This window comes from Pseudophryne corroboree, chromosome 4 (assembly GCF_028390025.1).
Source record: "Pseudophryne corroboree isolate aPseCor3 chromosome 4, aPseCor3.hap2, whole genome shotgun sequence".
Taxonomy (NCBI): Eukaryota; Metazoa; Chordata; class Amphibia; order Anura; family Myobatrachidae; genus Pseudophryne; species Pseudophryne corroboree.
In genome coordinates this window covers 30,059,329-30,076,260 of record NC_086447.1, presented here as the reverse complement: position 1 = coordinate 30,076,260, position 16,932 = coordinate 30,059,329, and the positions used below count along the sequence as shown (strand labels likewise).

The following is a 16,932-nucleotide window of genomic DNA, read 5'->3' as shown; positions in this document are numbered from 1 at the left end:
CATAAAAACCTTAAGTATGGATGAGCCTAAATCTTGAATTGTGAATGTCATGCAATTTGCCAATTTTGTTTGAATATCTTCCACCAATGGTGCTACAGCGCAGGCTATAAATATCTTTCAAACAGTTGTTGTGATTTCCATATTGGCCACTATATGCATTCGAAAAGAGCTCAAGCATTGGTGGTATAGTGGTGAGCATAGCTGACTTCCAAGCTGTTGACCCGGGTTCGATTCCCGGCCAATGCATCCTTTTCCTTATGTGCTGTTTTCGCACTTATAGTTGTTGCTTAAGATATGCTCAGATGACAAGGTCCATAGAAAATGTTAAAATCTTTGTAGAAATCATGATTCCTTCTTAGCAGATGACTTTTGATTCCACCACTGCCTGATTAAAGATTTGTAAATACATTTTACACAGTTCACTGAGGTGCCATATGCAAGTAAATCGAAGGTCTTTTCTTTTCTCAGTTTTGATACCACTGTATATCAGTTCAATGGTGCATAAAAACCTTAAGTATGGATGAGCCTAAATCTTGAATTGTGAATGTCATGCAATTTGCCAATTTTGTTTGAATATCTTCCACCAATGGTGCTACAGCGCAGGCTATAAATATCTTTCAAACAGTTGTTGTGATTTCCATATTGGCCACTATATGCATTGAAAAAGCGCTCAAGCATTGGTGGTATAGTGGTGAGCATAGCTGCCTTCCAAGCAGTTGACCCGGGTTCGATTCCCGGCCAATGCATCCTTTTCCTTATGTGCTGTTTTCGCACTTATAGTTGTTGCTTAAGATATGCTCAGATGACAAGGTCCATAGAAAATGTTAAAATCTTTGTAGAAATCATGATTCCTTCTTAGCAGATGACTTTTGATTCCACCACTGCCTGATTAAAGATTTGTAAATACATTTTACAAAGTTCACTGAGGTGCCATATGCAAGTAAATCGAAGGTCTTTTCTTTTCTCAGTTTTGATACCACTGTATATCAGTTCAATGGTGCATAAAAACCTTAAGTATGGATGAGCCTAAATCTTGAATTGTGAATGTCATGCAATTTGCCAATTTTGTTTGAATATCTTCCACCAATGGTGCTACAGCGCAGGCTATAAATATCTTTCAAACAGTTGTTGTGATTTCCATATTGGCCACTATATGCATTGAAAAAGCGCTCAAGCATTGGTGGTATAGTGGTGAGCATAGCTGCCTTCCAAGCAGTTGACCTGGGTTCGATTCCCGGCCAATGCATCCTTTTCCTTATGTGCTGTTTTCGCACTTATAGTTGTTGCTTAAGATATGCTCAGATGACAAGGTCCATAGAAAATGTTAAAATCTTTGTAGAAATCATTATTCCTTCTTAGCAGATGACTTTTGATTCCACCACTGCCTGATTAAAGATTTGTAAATACATTTTACAAAGTTCACTGAGGTGCCATATGCAAGTAAATCAAAGGTCTTTTCTTTTCTCAGTTTTGATACCACTGTATATCAGTTCAATGGTGCATAAAAACCTTAAGTATGGATGAGCCTAAATCTTGAATTGTGAATGTCATGCAATTTGCCAATTTTGTTTGAATATCTTCCACCAATGGTGCTACAGCGCAGGCTATAAATATCTTTCTAACAGTTGTTGTGATTTCCATATTGGCCACTATATGCATTCGAAAAGAGCTCAAGCATTGGTGGTATAGTGGTGAGCATAGCTGCCTTCCAAGCTGTTGACCCGGGTTCGATTCCCGGCCAATGCATCCTTTTCCTTATGTGCTGTTTTCGCACTTATAGTTGTTGCTTAAGATATGCTCAGATGACAAGGTCCATAGAAAATGTTAAAATCTTTGTAGAAATCATGATTCCTTCTTAGCAGATGACTTTTGATTCCACCACTGCCTGATTAAAGATTTGTAAATACATTTTACACAGTTCACTGAGGTGCCATTTGCAAGTAAAACGAAGGTCTTTTCTATTCTCAGTTTTTATACCACTGTATATCAGTTCAATGGTGCATAAAAACCTTAAGTATGGATGAGCCTAAATCTTGAATTGTGAATGTCATGCAATTTGCCAATTTTGTTTGAATATCTTCCACCAATGGTGCTACAGCGCAGGCTATAAATATCTTTCAAACAGTTGTTGTGATTTCCATATTGGCCACTATATGCATTGAAAAAGCGCTCAAGCATTGGTGGTATAGTGGTGAGCATAACTGCCTTCCAAGCAGTTGACCTGGGTTCGATTCACGGCCAATGCATCCTTTTCCTTATGTGCTGTTTTCGCACTTATAGTTGTTGCTTAAGATATGCTCAGATGACAAGGTCCATAGAAAATGTTAAAATCTTTGTAGAAATCATTATTCCTTCTTAGCAGATGACTTTTGATTCCACCACTGCCTGATTAAAGATTTGTAAATACATTTTACAAAGTTCACTGAGGTGCCATATGCAAGTAAATCAAAGGTCTTTTCTTTTCTCAGTTTTGATACCACTGTATATCAGTTCAATGGTGCATAAAAACCTTAAGTATGGATGAGCCTAAATCTTGAATTGTGAATGTCATGCAATTTGCCAATTTTGTTTGAATATCTTCCACCAATGGTGCTACAGCGCAGGCTATAAATATCTTTCAAACAGTTGTTGTGATTTCCATATTGGCCACTATATGCATTCGAAAAGAGCTCAAGCATTGGTGGTATAGTGGTGAGCATAGCTGCCTTCCAAGCAGGTGACCCGGGTTCGATTCCCGGCCAATGCATCCTTTTCCTTATGTGCTGTTTTCGCACTTATAGTTGTTGCTTAAGATATGCTCAGATGACAAGGTCCAAAGAAAATGTTAAAATCTTTGTAGAAATCATGATTCCTTCTTAGCAGATGACTTTTAATTCCACCACTGCCTGATTAAAGATTTGTAAATACATTTTACAAAGTTCACTGAGGTGCCATATGCAAGTAAATCGAAGGTCTTTTCTTTTCTCAGTTTTGATACCACTGTATGTAAGTTCATTGGTGCATAAAAACCTTAAGTATGGATGAGCCTAAATCTTGAATTGTGAATGTCATGCAATTTGCCAATTTTGTTTGAATATCTTCCACCAATGGTGCTACAGCGCAGGCTATAAATATCTTTCAAACAGTTGTTGTGATTTCCATATTGGCCACTATATGCATTCGAAAAGAGCTCAAGCATTGGTGGTATAGTGGTGAGCATAGTTGCCTTCCAAGCTGTTGACCCGGGTTCGATTCCCGGCCAATGCATCCTTTTCCTTATGTGCTGTTTTCGCACTTATAGTTGTTGCTTAAGATATGCTCAGATGACAAGGTCCATAGAAAATGTTAAAATCTTTGTAGAAATCATGATTCCTTCTTAGCAGATGACTTTTGATTCCACCACTGCCTGATTAAAGATTTGTAAATACATTTTACACAGTTCACTGAGGTGCCATATGCAAGTAAAACAAAGGTCTTTTCTATTCTCAGTTTTTATACCACTGTATATCAGTTCAATGGTGCATAAAAACCTTAAGTATGGATGAGCCTAAATCTTGAATTGTGAATGTCATGCAATTTGCCAATTTTGTTTGAATATCTTCCACCAATGGTGCTACAGCGCAGGCTATAAATATCTTTCAAACAGTTGTTGTGATTTCCATATTGGCCACTATATGCATTGAAAAAGCAATCAAGCATTGGTGGTATAGTGGTGAGCATAGCTGCCTTACAAGCAGTTGACCCGGGTTTGATTCCCGGCCAATGCATACTTTTCCTTATGTGCTGTTTTCGCACTTATAGTTGTTGCTTAAGATATGCTCAGATGACAAGGTCCATAGAAAATGTTAAAATCTTTGTAGAAATCATGATTCCTTCTTAGCAGATGACTTTTGATTCCACCACTGCCTGATTAAAGATTTGTAAATACATTTTACAAAGTTCACTGAGGTGCCATATGCAAGTAAATCAAAGGTCTTTTCTTTTCTCAGTTTTGATACCACTGTATATCAGTTCAATGGTGCATAAAAACCTTAAGTATGGATGAGCCTAAATCTTGAATTGTGAATGTCATGCAATTTTCCAATTTTGTTTGAATATCTTCCACCAATGGTGCTACAGCGCAGGCTATAAATATCTTTCAAACAGTTGTTGTGATTTCCATATTGGCCACTATATGCATTTGAAAAGAGCTCAAGCATTGGTGGTATAGTGGTGAGCATAGCTGCCTTCCAAGCAGTTGACCCGGGTTCGATTCCCGGCCAATGCATCCTTTTCCTTATGTGCTGTTTTCGCACTTATAGTTGTTGCTTAAGATATGCTCAGATGACAAGGTCCAAAGAAAATGTTAAAATCTTTGTAGAAATCATGATTCCTTCTTAGCAGATGACTTTTAATTCCACCACTGCCTGATTAAAGATTTGTAAATACATTTTACAAAGTTCACTGAGGTGCCATATGCAAGTAAATCGAAGGTCTTTTCTTTTCTCAGTTTTGATACCACTGTATGTAAGTTCATTGGTGCATAAAAACCTTAAGTATGGATGAGCCTAAATCTTGAATTGTGAATGTCATGCAATTTGCCAATTTTGTTTGAATATCTTCCACCAATGGTGCTACAGCGCAGGCTATAAATATCTTTCAAACAGTTGTTGTGATTTCCATATTGGCCACTATATGCATTGAAAAAGCGCTCAAGCATTGGTGGTATAGTGGTGAGCATATCTGCCTTCCAAGCAGTTGACCTGGGTTCGATTCCCGGCCAATGCATCCTTTTCCTTATGTGCTGTTTTCGCACTTATAGTTGTTGCTTAAGATATGCTCAGATGACAAGGTCCATAGAAAATTTTAAAATCTTTGTAGAAATCATTATTCCTTCTTAGCAGATGACTTTTGATTCCACCACTGCCTGATTAAAGATTTGTAAATACATTTTACAAAGTTCACTGAGGTGCCATATGCAAGTAAATCGAAGGTCTTTTCTTTTCTCAGTTTTGATACCACTGTATATCAGTTCAATGGTGCATAAAAACCTTAAGTATGGATGAGCCTAAATCTTGAATTGTGAATGTCATGCAATTTGCCAATTTTGTTTGAATATCTTCCACCAATGGTGCTACAGCGCAGGCTATAAATATCTTTCAAACAGTTGTTGTGATTTCCATATTGGCCACTATATGCATTGAAAAAGCGCTCAAGCATTGGTGGTATAGTGGTGAGCATAGCTGCCTTCCAAGCAGTTGACCCGGGTTCGATTCCCGGCCAATGCATCCTTTTCCTTATGTGCTGTTTTCGCACTTATAGTTGTTGCTTAAGATATGCTCAGATGACAAGGTCCATAGAAAATGTTAAAATCTTTGTAGAAATCATTATTCCTTCTTAGCAGATGACTTTTGATTCCACCACTGCATGATTAAAGATTTGTAAATACATTTTACAAAGTTCACTGAGGTGCCATATGCAAGTAAATCGAAGGTCTTTTCTTTTCTCAGTTTTGATACCACTGTATATCAGTTCAATGGTGCATAAAAACCTTAAGTATGGATGAGCCTAAATCTTGAATTGTGAATGTCATGCAATTTGCCAATTTTGTTTGAATATCTTCCACCAATTGTGCTACAGCGCAGGCTATAAATATCTTTCAAACAGTTGTTGTGATTTCCATATTGGCCACTATATGCATTCGAAAAGAGCTCAAGCATTGGTGGTATAGTGGTGAGCATAGTTGCCTTCCAAGCTGTTGACCCGGGTTCGATTCCCGGCCAGTGCATCCTTTTCCTTATGTGCTGTTTTCGCACTTATAGTTGTTGCTTAAGATATGCTCAGATGACAAGGTCCATAGAAAATGTTAAAATCTTTGTAGAAATCATGATTCCTTCTTAGCAGATGACTTTTGATTCCACCACTGCCTGATTAAAGATTTGTAAATACATTTTACACAGTTCACTGAGGTGCCATATGCAAGAAAAACAAAGGTCTTTTCTATTCTCAGTTTTTATACCACTGTATATCAGTTCAATGGTGCATAAAAACCTTAAGTATGGATGAGCCTAAATCTTGAATTGTGAATGTCATGCAATTTGCCAATTTTTTTTGAATATCTTCCACCAATGGTGCTACAGCGCAGGCTATAAATATCTTTCAAACAGTTGTTGTGATTTCCATATTGGCCACTATATGCATTGAAAAAGCACTCAAGCATTGGTGGTATAGTGGTGAGCATAGCTGCCTTACAAGCAGTTGACCTGGGTTTGATTCCCGGCCAATGCATCCTTTTCCTTATGTGCTGTTTTCGCACTTATAGTTGTTGCTTAAGATATGCTCAGATGACAAGGTCCATAGAAAATGTTAAAATCTTTGTAGAAATCATGATTCCTTCTTAGCAGATGACTTTTGATTCCACCACTGCCTGATTAAAGATTTGTAAATACATTTTACAAAGTTCACTGAGGTGCTATATGCAAGTAAATCAAAGGTCTTTTCTTTTCTCAGTTTTGATACCACTGTATATCAGTTCAATGGTGCATAAAAACCTTAAGTATGGATGAGCCTAAATCTTGAATTGTGAATGTCATGCAATTTGCCAATTTTGTTTGAATATCTACCACCAATGGTGCTATAGCGCAGGCTATAAAAATCTTTCAAACAGTTGTTGTGATTTCCATATTGGCCACTATATGCATTTGAAAAGTGCTCAAGCATTGGTGGTATAGTGGTGAGCATAACTGCCTTCCAAGCAGTTGACCCGGGTTCGATTCCCGGCCAATGCATCTTTTTCCTTATGTGCTGTTTTCGCACTTATAGTTGTTGCTTAAGATATGCTCAGATGACAAGGTCCATAGAAAATTTTAAAATCTTTGTAGAAATCATGATTCCTTCTTAGCAGATGACTTTTGATTCCACCACTGCCTGATTAAAGATTTGTAAATACATTTTACACAGTTCACTGAGGTGCCATATGCAAGTAAAACAAAGGTCTTTTCTATTCTCAGTTTTTATACCACTGTATATCAGTTCAATGGTGCATAAAAACCTTAAGTATGGATGAGCCTAAATCTTGAATTGTGAATGTCATGCAATTTGCCAATTTTGTTTGAATATCTTCCACCAATGGTGCTACAGCGCAGGCTATAAATATCTTTCAAACAGTTGTTGTGATTTCCATATTGGCCACTATATGCATTGAAAAAGCAATCAAGCATTGGTGGTATAGTGGTGAGCATAGCTGCCTTACAAGCAGTTGACCCGGGTTTGATTCCCGGCCAATGCATACTTTTCCTTATGTGCTGTTTTCGCACTTATAGTTGTTGCTTAAGATATGCTCAGATGACAAGGTCCATAGAAAATGTTAAAATCTTTGTAGAAATCATGATTCCTTCTTAGCAGATGACTTTTGATTCCACCACTGCCTGATTAAAGATTTGTAAATACATTTTACAAAGTTCACTGAGGTGCCATATGCAAGTAAATCAAAGGTCTTTTCTTTTCTCAGTTTTGATACCACTGTATATCAGTTCAATGGTGCATAAAAACCTTAAGTATGGATGAGCCTAAATCTTGAATTGTGAATGTCATGCAATTTTCCAATTTTGTTTGAATATCTTCCACCAATGGTGCTACAGCGCAGGCTATAAATATCTTTCAAACAGTTGTTGTGATTTCCATATTGGCCACTATATGCATTTGAAAAGAGCTCAAGCATTGGTGGTATAGTGGTGAGCATAGCTGCCTTCCAAGCAGTTGACCCGGGTTCGATTCCCGGCCAATGCATCCTTTTCCTTATGTGCTGTTTTCGCACTTATAGTTGTTGCTTAAGATATGCTCAGATGACAAGGTCCAAAGAAAATGTTAAAATCTTTGTAGAAATCATGATTCCTTCTTAGCAGATGACTTTTAATTCCACCACTGCCTGATTAAAGATTTGTAAATACATTTTACAAAGTTCACTGAGGTGCCATATGCAAGTAAATTGAAGGTCTTTTCTTTTCTCAGTTTTGATACCACTGTATGTAAGTTCATTGGTGCATAAAAACCTTAAGTATGGATGAGCCTAAATCTTGAATTGTGAATGTCATGCAATTTGCCAATTTTGTTTGAATATCTTCCACCAATGGTGCTACAGCGCAGGCTATAAATATCTTTCAAACAGTTGTTGTGATTTCCATATTGGCCACTATATGCATTGAAAAAGCGCTCAAGCATTGGTGGTATAGTGGTGAGCATATCTGCCTTCCAAGCAGTTGACCTGGGTTCGATTCCCGGCCAATGCATCCTTTTCCTTATGTGCTGTTTTCGCACTTATAGTTGTTGCTTAAGATATGCTCAGATGACAAGGTCCATAGAAAATTTTAAAATCTTTGTAGAAATCATTATTCCTTCTTAGCAGATGACTTTTGATTCCACCACTGCCTGATTAAAGATTTGTAAATACATTTTACAAAGTTCACTGAGGTGCCATATGCAAGTAAATCGAAGGTCTTTTCTTTTCTCAGTTTTGATACCACTGTATATCAGTTCAATGGTGCATAAAAACCTTAAGTATGGATGAGCCTAAATCTTGAATTGTGAATGTCATGCAATTTGCCAATTTTGTTTGAATATCTTCCACCAATGGTGCTACAGCGCAGGCTATAAATATCTTTCAAACAGTTGTTGTGATTTCCATATTGGCCACTATATGCATTGAAAAAGCGCTCAAGCATTGGTGGTATAGTGGTGAGCATAGCTGCCTTCCAAGCAGTTGACCCGGGTTCGATTCCCGGCCAATGCATCCTTTTCCTTATGTGCTGTTTTCGCACTTATAGTTGTTGCTTAAGATATGCTCAGATGACAAGGTCCATAGAAAATGTTAAAATCTTTGTAGAAATCATTATTCCTTCTTAGCAGATGACTTTTGATTCCACCACTGCATGATTAAAGATTTGTAAATACATTTTACAAAGTTCACTGAGGTGCCATATGCAAGTAAATCGAAGGTCTTTTCTTTTCTCAGTTTTGATACCACTGTATATCAGTTCAATGGTGCATAAAAACCTTAAGTATGGATGAGCCTAAATCTTGAATTGTGAATGTCATGCAATTTGCCAATTTTGTTTGAATATCTTCCACCAATGGTGCTACAGCGCAGGCTATAAATATCTTTCAAACAGTTGTTGTGATTTCCATATTGGCCACTATATGCATTCGAAAAGAGCTCAAGCATTGGTGGTATAGTGGTGAGCATAGTTGCCTTCCAAGCTGTTGACCCGGGTTCGATTCCCGGCCAGTGCATCATTTTCCTTATGTGCTGTTTTCGCACTTATAGTTGTTGCTTAAGATATGCTCAGATGACAAGGTCCATAGAAAATGTTAAAATCTTTGTAGAAATCATGATTCCTTCTTAGCAGATGACTTTTGATTCCACCACTGCCTGATTAAAGATTTGTAAATACATTTTACACAGTTCACTGAGGTGCCATATGCAAGAAAAACAAAGGTCTTTTCTATTCTCAGTTTTTATACCACTGTATATCAGTTCAATGGTGCATAAAAACCTTAAGTATGGATGAGCCTAAATCTTGAATTGTGAATGTCATGCAATTTGCCAATTTTGTTTGAATATCTTCCACCAATGGTGCTACAGCGCAGGCTATAAATATCTTTCAAACAGTTGTTGTGATTTCCATATTGGCCACTATATGCATTGAAAAAGCACTCAAGCATTGGTGGTATAGTGGTGAGCATAGCTGCCTTACAAGCAGTTGACCCGGGTTCGATTCCCAGCCAATGCATCTTTTTCCTTATGTGCTGTTTTCGCACTTATAGTTGTTGCTTAAGATATGCTCAGATGACAAGGTCCATAGAAAATTTTAAAATCTTTGTAGAAATCATGATTCCTTCTTAGCAGATGACTTTTGATTCCACCACTGCCTGATTAAAGATTTGTAAATACATTTTACAAAGTTCACTGAGGTGCCATATGCAAGTAAATCAAAGGTCTTTTCTTTTCTCAGTTTTGATACCAATGTATATCAGTTCAATGGTGCATAAAAACCTTAAGTATGGATGAGCCTAAATCTTGAATTGTGAATGTCATGCAATTTTCCAATTTTGTTTGAATATCTTCCACCAATGGTGCTACAGCGCAGGCTATAAATATCTTTCAAACAGTTGTTGTGATTTCCATATTGGCCACTATATGCATTCGCAAAGAGCTCAAGCATTGGTGGTATAGTGGTGAGCATAGCTGCCTTCCAAGCAGTTGACCCGGGTTCGATTCCCGGCCAATGCATCCTTTTCCTTATGTGCTGTTTTCGCACTTATAGTTGTTGCTTAAGATATGCTCAGATGACAAGGTCCATAGAAAATGTTAAAATCTTTGTAGAAATCATGATTCCTTCTTAGCAGATGACTTTTAATTCCACCACTGCCTGATTAAAGATTTGTAAATACATTTTACAAAGTTCACTGAGGTGCCATATGCAAGTAAATCGAAGGTCTTTTCTTTTCTCAGTTTTGATACCACTGTATGTAAGTTCATTGGTGCATAAAAACCTTAAGTATGGATGAGCCTAAATCTTGAATTGTGAATGTCATGCAATTTGCCAATTTTGTTTGAATATCTTCCACCAATGGTGCTACAGCGCAGGCTATAAATATCTTTCAAACAGTTGTTGTGATTTCCATATTGGCCACTATATGCATTCGAAAAGAGCTTAAGCATTGGTGGTATAGTGGTGAGCATAGCTGCCTTCCAAGCAATTGACCCGGGTTCGATTCCCGGCCAATGCATCCTTTTCCTTATGTGCTGTTTTCGCACTTATAGTTGTTGCTTAAGATATGCTCAGATGACAAGGTCCATAGAAAATGTTAAAATCTTTGTAGAAATCATGATTCCTTCTTAGCAGATGACTTTTGATTCCACCACTGCCTGATTAAAGATTTGTAAATACATTTTACACAGTTCACTGAGGTGCCATATGCAAGTAAAACGAAGGTCTTTTCTATTCTCAGTTTTTATACCACTGTATATCAGTTCAATGGTGCATTAAAACCTTAAGTATGGATGAGCCTAAATCTTGAATTGTGAATGTCATGCAATTTGCCAATTTTGTTTGAATATCTTCCACCAATGGTGCTACAGCGCAGGCTATAAATATCTTTCAAACAGTTGTTGTGATTTCCATATTGGCCACTATATGCATTTGAAAAAGCGCTCAAGCATTGGTGGTATAGTGGTGAGCATAGCTGCCTTCCAAGCAGTTGACCCGGGTTCGATTCCCGGCCAATGCATCCTTTCCTTATGTGCTGTTTTCGCACTTATAGTTGTTGCTTAAGATATGCTCAGATGACAAGGTCCATAGAAAATGTTAAAATCTTTGTAGAAATCATGATTCCTTCTTAGCAGATGACTTTTGATTCCACCACTGCCTGATTAAAGATTTGTAAATACATTTTACAAAGTTCACTGAGGTGCCATATGCAAGTAAATCAAAGGTCTTTTCTTTTCTCAGTTTTGATACCACTGTATATCAGTTCAATGGTGCATAAAAACCTAAAGTATGGATGAGCCTAAATCTTGAATTGTGAATGTCATGCAATTTTCCAATTTTGTTTGAATATCTTCCACCAATGGTGCTACAGCGCAGGCTATAAATATCTTTCAAACAGTTGTTGTGATTTCCATATTGGCCACTATATGCATTCGAAAAGAGCTCAAGCATTGGTGGTATAGTGGTGAGCATAGCTGCCTTCCAAGCAGTTGACCCGGGTTCGATTCCCGGACAATGCATGCTTTTCCTTATGTGCTGTTTTCGCACTTATAGTTGTTGCTTAAGATATGCTCAGATGACAAGGTCCATAGAAAATGTTAAAATCTTTGTAGAAATCATGATTCCTTCTTAGCAGATGACTTTTGATTCCACCACTGCATAATTAAAGATTTGTAAACACATTTTACAAAGTTCACTGAGGTGCCATATGCAAGTACATCAAAGGTCTTTTCTTTTCTCAGTTTTGATACCACCGTATATAAGTTCAATGGTGCATAAAAACCTTAAGTATGGATGAGCCTAAATCTTGAATTGTGAATGTCATGCAATTTGCCAATTTTGTTTGAATATCTTCCACCAATGGTGCTACAGCGCAGGCTATAAATATCTTTCAAACAGTTGTTGTGATTTCCATATTGGCCACTATATGCATTTAAAAAGAGCTCAAGCATTGGTGGTATAGTGGTGAGCATAGCTGCCTTCCAAGGTGTTGACCCGGGTTTGATTCCCGGCCAAAGCGTCCTTTTCCTTATGTGCTGTTTTCGCACTTATAGTTGTTGCTTAAGATATGCTCAGATGACAAGGTCCATAGAAAATGTTAAAATCTTTGTAGAAATCATGATTCATTCTTAGCAGATGACTTTTGATTCCACCACTGCCTGATTAAAGATTTGTAAATACATTTTACAAAGTTCACTGAGGTGCCATATGCAAGTAAATCGAAGGTCTTTTCTTTTCTCAGTTTTGATACCACTGTATATCAGTTCAATGGTGCATAAAAACCTTAAGTATGGATGAGCCTAAATCTTGAATTGTGAATGTCATGCAATTTGCCAATTTTGTTTGAATATCTTCCACCAATGGTGCTACAGCGCAGGCTATAAATATCTTTCAAACAGTTGTTGTGATTTCCATATTGGCCACTATATGCATTGAAAAAGCGCTCAAGCATTGGTGGTATAGTGGTGAGCATAGCTGCCTTCCAAGCAGTTGACCCGGGTTCGATTCCCGGCCAATGCATCCTTTTCCTTATGTGCTGTTTTCGCACTTATAGTTGTTGCTTAAGATATGCTCAGATGACAAGGTCCATAGAAAATGTTAAAATCTTTGTAGAAATCATTATTCCTTCTTAGCAGATGACTTTTGATTCCACCACTGCATGATTAAAGATTTGTAAATACATTTTACAAAGTTCACTGAGGTGCCATATGCAAGTAAATCGAAGGTCTTTTCTTTTCTCAGTTTTGATACCACTGTATATCAGTTCAATGGTGCATAAAAACCTTAAGTATGGATGAGCCTAAATCTTGAATTGTGAATGTCATGCAATTTGCCAATTTTGTTTGAATATCTTCCACCAATGGTGCTACAGCGCAGGCTATAAATATCTTTCAAACAGTTGTTGTGATTTCCATATTGGCCACTATATGCATTCGAAAAGAGCTCAAGCATTGGTGGTATAGTGGTGAGCATAGTTGCCTTCCATGCTGTTGACCCGGGTTCGATTCCCGGCCAGTGCATCCTTTTCCTTATGTGCTGTTTTCGCACTTATAGTTGTTGCTTAAGATATGCTCAGATGACAAGGTCCATAGAAAATGTTAAAATCTTTGTAGAAATCATGATTCCTTCTTAGCAGATGACTTTTGATTCCACCACTGCCTGATTAAAGATTTGTAAATACATTTTACACAGTTCACTGAGGTGCCATATGCAAGAAAAACAAAGGTCTTTTCTATTCTCAGTTTTTATACCACTGTATATCAGTTCAATGGTGCATAAAAACCTTAAGTATGGATGAGCCTAAATCTTGAATTGTGAATGTCATGCAATTTGCCAATTTTGTTTGAATATCTTCCACCAATGGTGCTACAGCGCAGGCTATAAATATCTTTCAAACAGTTGTTGTGATTTCCATATTGGCCACTATATGCATTGAAAAAGCACTCAAGCATTGGTGGTATAGTGGTGAGCATAGCTGCCTTACAAGCAGTTGACCTGGGTTTGATTCCCGGCCAATGCATCCTTTTCCTTATGTGCTGTTTTCGCACTTATAGTTGTTGCTTAAGATATGCTCAGATGACAAGGTCCATAGAAAATGTTAAAATCTTTGTAGAAATCATGATTCCTTCTTAGCAGATGACTTTTGATTCCACCACTGCCTGATTAAAGATTTGTAAATACATTTTACAAAGTTCACTGAGGTGCTATATGCAAGTAAATCAAAGGTCTTTTCTTTTCTCAGTTTTGATACCACTGTATATCAGTTCAATGGTGCATAAAAACCTTAAGTATGGATGAGCCTAAATCTTGAATTGTGAATGTCATGCAATTTGCCAATTTTGTTTGAATATCTACCACCAATGGTGCTACAGCGCAGGCTATAAAAATCTTTCAAACAGTTGTTGTGATTTCCATATTGGCCACTATATGCATTTGAAAAGTGCTCAAGCATTGGTGGTATAGTGGTGAGCATAACTGCCTTCCAAGCAGTTGACCCGGGTTCGATTCCCGGCCAATGCATCTTTTTCCTTATGTGCTGTTTTCGCACTTATAGTTGTTGCTTAAGATATGCTCAGATGACAAGGTCCATAGAAAATTTTAAAATCTTTGTAGAAATCATGATTCCTTCTTAGCAGATGACTTTTGATTCCACCACTGCCTGATTAAAGATTTGTAAATACATTTTACAAAGTTCACTGAGGTGCCATATGCAAGTAAATCAAAGGTCTTTTCTTTTCTCAGTTTTGATACCAATGTATATCAGTTCAATGGTGCATAAAAACCTTAAGTATGGATGAGCCTAAATCTTGAATTGTGAATGTCATGCAATTTTCCAATTTTGTTTGAATATCTTCCACCAATGGTGCTACAGCGAAGGCTATAAATATCTTTCAAACAGTTGTTGTGATTTCCATATTGGCCACTATATGCATTCGAAAAGAGCTCAAGCATTGGTGGTATAGTGGTGAGCATAGCTGCTTTCCAAGCAGTTGACCCGGGTTCGATTCCCGGCCAATGCATCCTTTTCCTTATGTGCTGTTTTCGCACTTATAGTTGTTGCTTAAGATATGCTCAGATGACAAGGTCCATAGAAAATGTTAAAATCTTTGTAGAAATCATGATTCCTTCTTAGCAGATGACTTTTAATTCCACCACTGCCTGATTAAAGATTTGTAAATACATTTTACAAAGTTCACTGAGGTGCCATATGCAAGTAAATCGAAGGTCTTTTCTTTTCTCAGTTTTGATACCACTGTATGTAAGTTCATTGGTGCATAAAAACCTTAAGTATGGATGAGCCTAAATCTTGAATTGTGAATGTCATGCAATTTGCCAATTTTGTTTGAATATCTTCCACCAATGGTGCTACAGCGCAGGCTATAAATATCTTTCAAACAGTTGTTGTGATTTCCATATTGGCCACTATATGCATTCGAAAAGAGCTTAAGCATTGGTGGTATAGTGGTGAGCATAGCTGCCTTCCAAGCAATTGACCCGGGTTCGATTCCCGGCCAATGCATCCTTTTCCTTATGTGCTGTTTTCGCACTTATAGTTGTTGCTTAAGATATGCTCAGATGACAAGGTCCATAGAAAATGTTAAAATCTTTGTAGAAATCATGATTCCTTCTTAGCAGATGACTTTTGATTCCACCACTGCCTGATTAAAGATTTGTAAATACATTTTACACAGTTCACTGAGGTGCCATATGCAAGTAAAACGAAGGTCTTTTCTATTCTCAGTTTTTATACCACTGTATATCAGTTCAATGGTGCATAAAAACCTTAAGTATGGATGAGCCTAAATCTTGAATTGTGAATGTCATGCAATTTGCCAATTTTGTTTGAATATCTTCCACCAATGGTGCTACAGCGCAGGCTATAAATATCTTTCAAACAGTTGTTGTGATTTCCATATTGGCCACTATATGCATTTGAAAAAGCGCTCAAGCATTGGTGGTATAGTGGTGAGCATAGCTGCCTTCCAAGCAGTTGACCCGGGTTCGATTCCCGGCCAATGCATCCTTTCCTTATGTGCTGTTTTCGCACTTATAGTTGTTGCTTAAGATATGCTCAGATGACAAGGTCCATAGAAAATGTTAAAATCTTTGTAGAAATCATGATTCCTTCTTAGCAGATGACTTTTGATTCCACCACTGCCTGATTAAAGATTTGTAAATACATTTTACAAAGTTCACTGAGGTGCCATATGCAAGTAAATCAAAGGTCTTTTCTTTTCTCAGTTTTGATACCACTGTATATCAGTTCAATGGTGCATAAAAACCTAAAGTATGGATGAGCCTAAATCTTGAATTGTGAATGTCATGCAATTTTCCAATTTTGTTTGAATATCTTCCACCAATGGTGCTACAGCGCAGGCTATAAATATCTTTCAAACAGTTGTTGTGATTTCCATATTGGCCACTATATGCATTCGAAAAGAGCTCAAGCATTGGTGGTATAGTGGTGAGCATAGCTGCCTTCCAAGCAGTTGACCCGGGTTCGATTCCCGGACAATGCATGCTTTTCCTTATGTGCTGTTTTCGCACTTATAGTTGTTGCTTAAGATATGCTCAGATGACAAGGTCCATAGAAAATGTTAAAATCTTTGTAGAAATCATGATTCCTTCTTAGCAGATGACTTTTGATTCCACCACTGCATAATTAAAGATTTGTAAACACATTTTACAAAGTTCACTGAGGTGCCATATGCAAGTACATCAAAGGTCTTTTCTTTTCTCAGTTTTGATACCACCGTATATAAGTTCAATGGTGCATAAAAACCTTAAGTATGGATGAGCCTAAATCTTGAATTGTGAATGTCATGCAATTTGCCAATTTTGTTTGAATATCTTCCACCAATGGTGCTACAGCGCAGGCTATAAATATCTTTCAAACAGTTGTTGTGATTTCCATATTGGCCACTATATGCATTTGAAAAGAGCTCAAGCATTGGTGGTATAGTGGTGAGCATAGCTGCCTTCCAAGCTGTTGACCCGGGTTTGATTCCCGGCCAAAGCGTCCTTTTCCTTATGTGCTGTTTTCGCACTTATAGTTGTTGCTTAAGATATGCTCAGATGACAAGGTCCATAGAAAATGTTAAAATCTTTGTAGAAATCATGATTCATTCTTAGCAGATGACTTTTGATTCCACCACTGCCTGATTAAAGATTTGTAAATACATTTTACAAAGTTCACTGAGGTGCC

The 16,932-nt window shown here is 37.4% G+C and overlaps 31 non-coding genes across 31 annotated transcripts; all 31 read left to right on the top strand.

Moving 5' to 3' along the window:
* Positions 1–674: 674 nt before the first annotated feature.
* Positions 675–746, top strand: TRNAG-UCC (transfer RNA glycine (anticodon UCC)). The gene has a single exon. It is a non-coding gene; the product is annotated as a tRNA-Gly (tRNA).
* Positions 747–1,174: 428 nt separating this feature from the next.
* On the top strand, positions 1,175–1,246 carry TRNAG-UCC (transfer RNA glycine (anticodon UCC)). The gene has a single exon. It is a non-coding gene; the product is annotated as a tRNA-Gly (tRNA).
* A 428-nt stretch (positions 1,247–1,674) lies between these two features.
* On the top strand, positions 1,675–1,746 carry TRNAG-UCC (transfer RNA glycine (anticodon UCC)). The gene has a single exon. It is a non-coding gene; the product is annotated as a tRNA-Gly (tRNA).
* Positions 1,747–2,174: 428 nt separating this feature from the next.
* On the top strand, positions 2,175–2,246 carry TRNAG-UCC (transfer RNA glycine (anticodon UCC)). Its single transcript has one exon. It is a non-coding gene; the product is annotated as a tRNA-Gly (tRNA).
* Positions 2,247–2,674: 428 nt separating this feature from the next.
* TRNAG-UCC (transfer RNA glycine (anticodon UCC)) lies at positions 2,675–2,746 on the top strand. The gene has a single exon. It is a non-coding gene; the product is annotated as a tRNA-Gly (tRNA).
* A 428-nt stretch (positions 2,747–3,174) lies between these two features.
* On the top strand, positions 3,175–3,246 carry TRNAG-UCC (transfer RNA glycine (anticodon UCC)). Its single transcript has one exon. It is a non-coding gene; the product is annotated as a tRNA-Gly (tRNA).
* Positions 3,247–3,674: 428 nt separating this feature from the next.
* Positions 3,675–3,746, top strand: TRNAV-UAC (transfer RNA valine (anticodon UAC)). Its single transcript has one exon. It is a non-coding gene; the product is annotated as a tRNA-Val (tRNA).
* A 428-nt stretch (positions 3,747–4,174) lies between these two features.
* Positions 4,175–4,246, top strand: TRNAG-UCC (transfer RNA glycine (anticodon UCC)). Its single transcript has one exon. It is a non-coding gene; the product is annotated as a tRNA-Gly (tRNA).
* A 428-nt stretch (positions 4,247–4,674) lies between these two features.
* On the top strand, positions 4,675–4,746 carry TRNAG-UCC (transfer RNA glycine (anticodon UCC)). Its single transcript has one exon. It is a non-coding gene; the product is annotated as a tRNA-Gly (tRNA).
* Positions 4,747–5,174: 428 nt separating this feature from the next.
* Positions 5,175–5,246, top strand: TRNAG-UCC (transfer RNA glycine (anticodon UCC)). The gene has a single exon. It is a non-coding gene; the product is annotated as a tRNA-Gly (tRNA).
* A 428-nt stretch (positions 5,247–5,674) lies between these two features.
* On the top strand, positions 5,675–5,746 carry TRNAG-UCC (transfer RNA glycine (anticodon UCC)). The gene has a single exon. It is a non-coding gene; the product is annotated as a tRNA-Gly (tRNA).
* Positions 5,747–6,174: 428 nt separating this feature from the next.
* On the top strand, positions 6,175–6,246 carry TRNAV-UAC (transfer RNA valine (anticodon UAC)). The gene has a single exon. It is a non-coding gene; the product is annotated as a tRNA-Val (tRNA).
* Positions 6,247–6,674: 428 nt separating this feature from the next.
* TRNAG-UCC (transfer RNA glycine (anticodon UCC)) lies at positions 6,675–6,746 on the top strand. Its single transcript has one exon. It is a non-coding gene; the product is annotated as a tRNA-Gly (tRNA).
* A 428-nt stretch (positions 6,747–7,174) lies between these two features.
* Positions 7,175–7,246, top strand: TRNAV-UAC (transfer RNA valine (anticodon UAC)). The gene has a single exon. It is a non-coding gene; the product is annotated as a tRNA-Val (tRNA).
* Positions 7,247–7,674: 428 nt separating this feature from the next.
* On the top strand, positions 7,675–7,746 carry TRNAG-UCC (transfer RNA glycine (anticodon UCC)). Its single transcript has one exon. It is a non-coding gene; the product is annotated as a tRNA-Gly (tRNA).
* A 428-nt stretch (positions 7,747–8,174) lies between these two features.
* Positions 8,175–8,246, top strand: TRNAG-UCC (transfer RNA glycine (anticodon UCC)). The gene has a single exon. It is a non-coding gene; the product is annotated as a tRNA-Gly (tRNA).
* Positions 8,247–8,674: 428 nt separating this feature from the next.
* Positions 8,675–8,746, top strand: TRNAG-UCC (transfer RNA glycine (anticodon UCC)). The gene has a single exon. It is a non-coding gene; the product is annotated as a tRNA-Gly (tRNA).
* Positions 8,747–9,174: 428 nt separating this feature from the next.
* On the top strand, positions 9,175–9,246 carry TRNAG-UCC (transfer RNA glycine (anticodon UCC)). Its single transcript has one exon. It is a non-coding gene; the product is annotated as a tRNA-Gly (tRNA).
* A 428-nt stretch (positions 9,247–9,674) lies between these two features.
* TRNAV-UAC (transfer RNA valine (anticodon UAC)) lies at positions 9,675–9,746 on the top strand. The gene has a single exon. It is a non-coding gene; the product is annotated as a tRNA-Val (tRNA).
* Positions 9,747–10,174: 428 nt separating this feature from the next.
* On the top strand, positions 10,175–10,246 carry TRNAG-UCC (transfer RNA glycine (anticodon UCC)). Its single transcript has one exon. It is a non-coding gene; the product is annotated as a tRNA-Gly (tRNA).
* Positions 10,247–10,674: 428 nt separating this feature from the next.
* TRNAG-UCC (transfer RNA glycine (anticodon UCC)) lies at positions 10,675–10,746 on the top strand. Its single transcript has one exon. It is a non-coding gene; the product is annotated as a tRNA-Gly (tRNA).
* A 429-nt stretch (positions 10,747–11,175) lies between these two features.
* Positions 11,176–11,247, top strand: TRNAG-UCC (transfer RNA glycine (anticodon UCC)). The gene has a single exon. It is a non-coding gene; the product is annotated as a tRNA-Gly (tRNA).
* Positions 11,248–11,674: 427 nt separating this feature from the next.
* Positions 11,675–11,746, top strand: TRNAG-UCC (transfer RNA glycine (anticodon UCC)). The gene has a single exon. It is a non-coding gene; the product is annotated as a tRNA-Gly (tRNA).
* A 928-nt stretch (positions 11,747–12,674) lies between these two features.
* TRNAG-UCC (transfer RNA glycine (anticodon UCC)) lies at positions 12,675–12,746 on the top strand. The gene has a single exon. It is a non-coding gene; the product is annotated as a tRNA-Gly (tRNA).
* Positions 12,747–13,174: 428 nt separating this feature from the next.
* Positions 13,175–13,246, top strand: TRNAG-UCC (transfer RNA glycine (anticodon UCC)). Its single transcript has one exon. It is a non-coding gene; the product is annotated as a tRNA-Gly (tRNA).
* A 428-nt stretch (positions 13,247–13,674) lies between these two features.
* TRNAV-UAC (transfer RNA valine (anticodon UAC)) lies at positions 13,675–13,746 on the top strand. Its single transcript has one exon. It is a non-coding gene; the product is annotated as a tRNA-Val (tRNA).
* Positions 13,747–14,174: 428 nt separating this feature from the next.
* Positions 14,175–14,246, top strand: TRNAG-UCC (transfer RNA glycine (anticodon UCC)). The gene has a single exon. It is a non-coding gene; the product is annotated as a tRNA-Gly (tRNA).
* Positions 14,247–14,674: 428 nt separating this feature from the next.
* TRNAG-UCC (transfer RNA glycine (anticodon UCC)) lies at positions 14,675–14,746 on the top strand. The gene has a single exon. It is a non-coding gene; the product is annotated as a tRNA-Gly (tRNA).
* Positions 14,747–15,174: 428 nt separating this feature from the next.
* Positions 15,175–15,246, top strand: TRNAG-UCC (transfer RNA glycine (anticodon UCC)). Its single transcript has one exon. It is a non-coding gene; the product is annotated as a tRNA-Gly (tRNA).
* Positions 15,247–15,675: 429 nt separating this feature from the next.
* On the top strand, positions 15,676–15,747 carry TRNAG-UCC (transfer RNA glycine (anticodon UCC)). The gene has a single exon. It is a non-coding gene; the product is annotated as a tRNA-Gly (tRNA).
* A 427-nt stretch (positions 15,748–16,174) lies between these two features.
* On the top strand, positions 16,175–16,246 carry TRNAG-UCC (transfer RNA glycine (anticodon UCC)). Its single transcript has one exon. It is a non-coding gene; the product is annotated as a tRNA-Gly (tRNA).
* Positions 16,247–16,932: the final 686 nt, after the last annotated feature.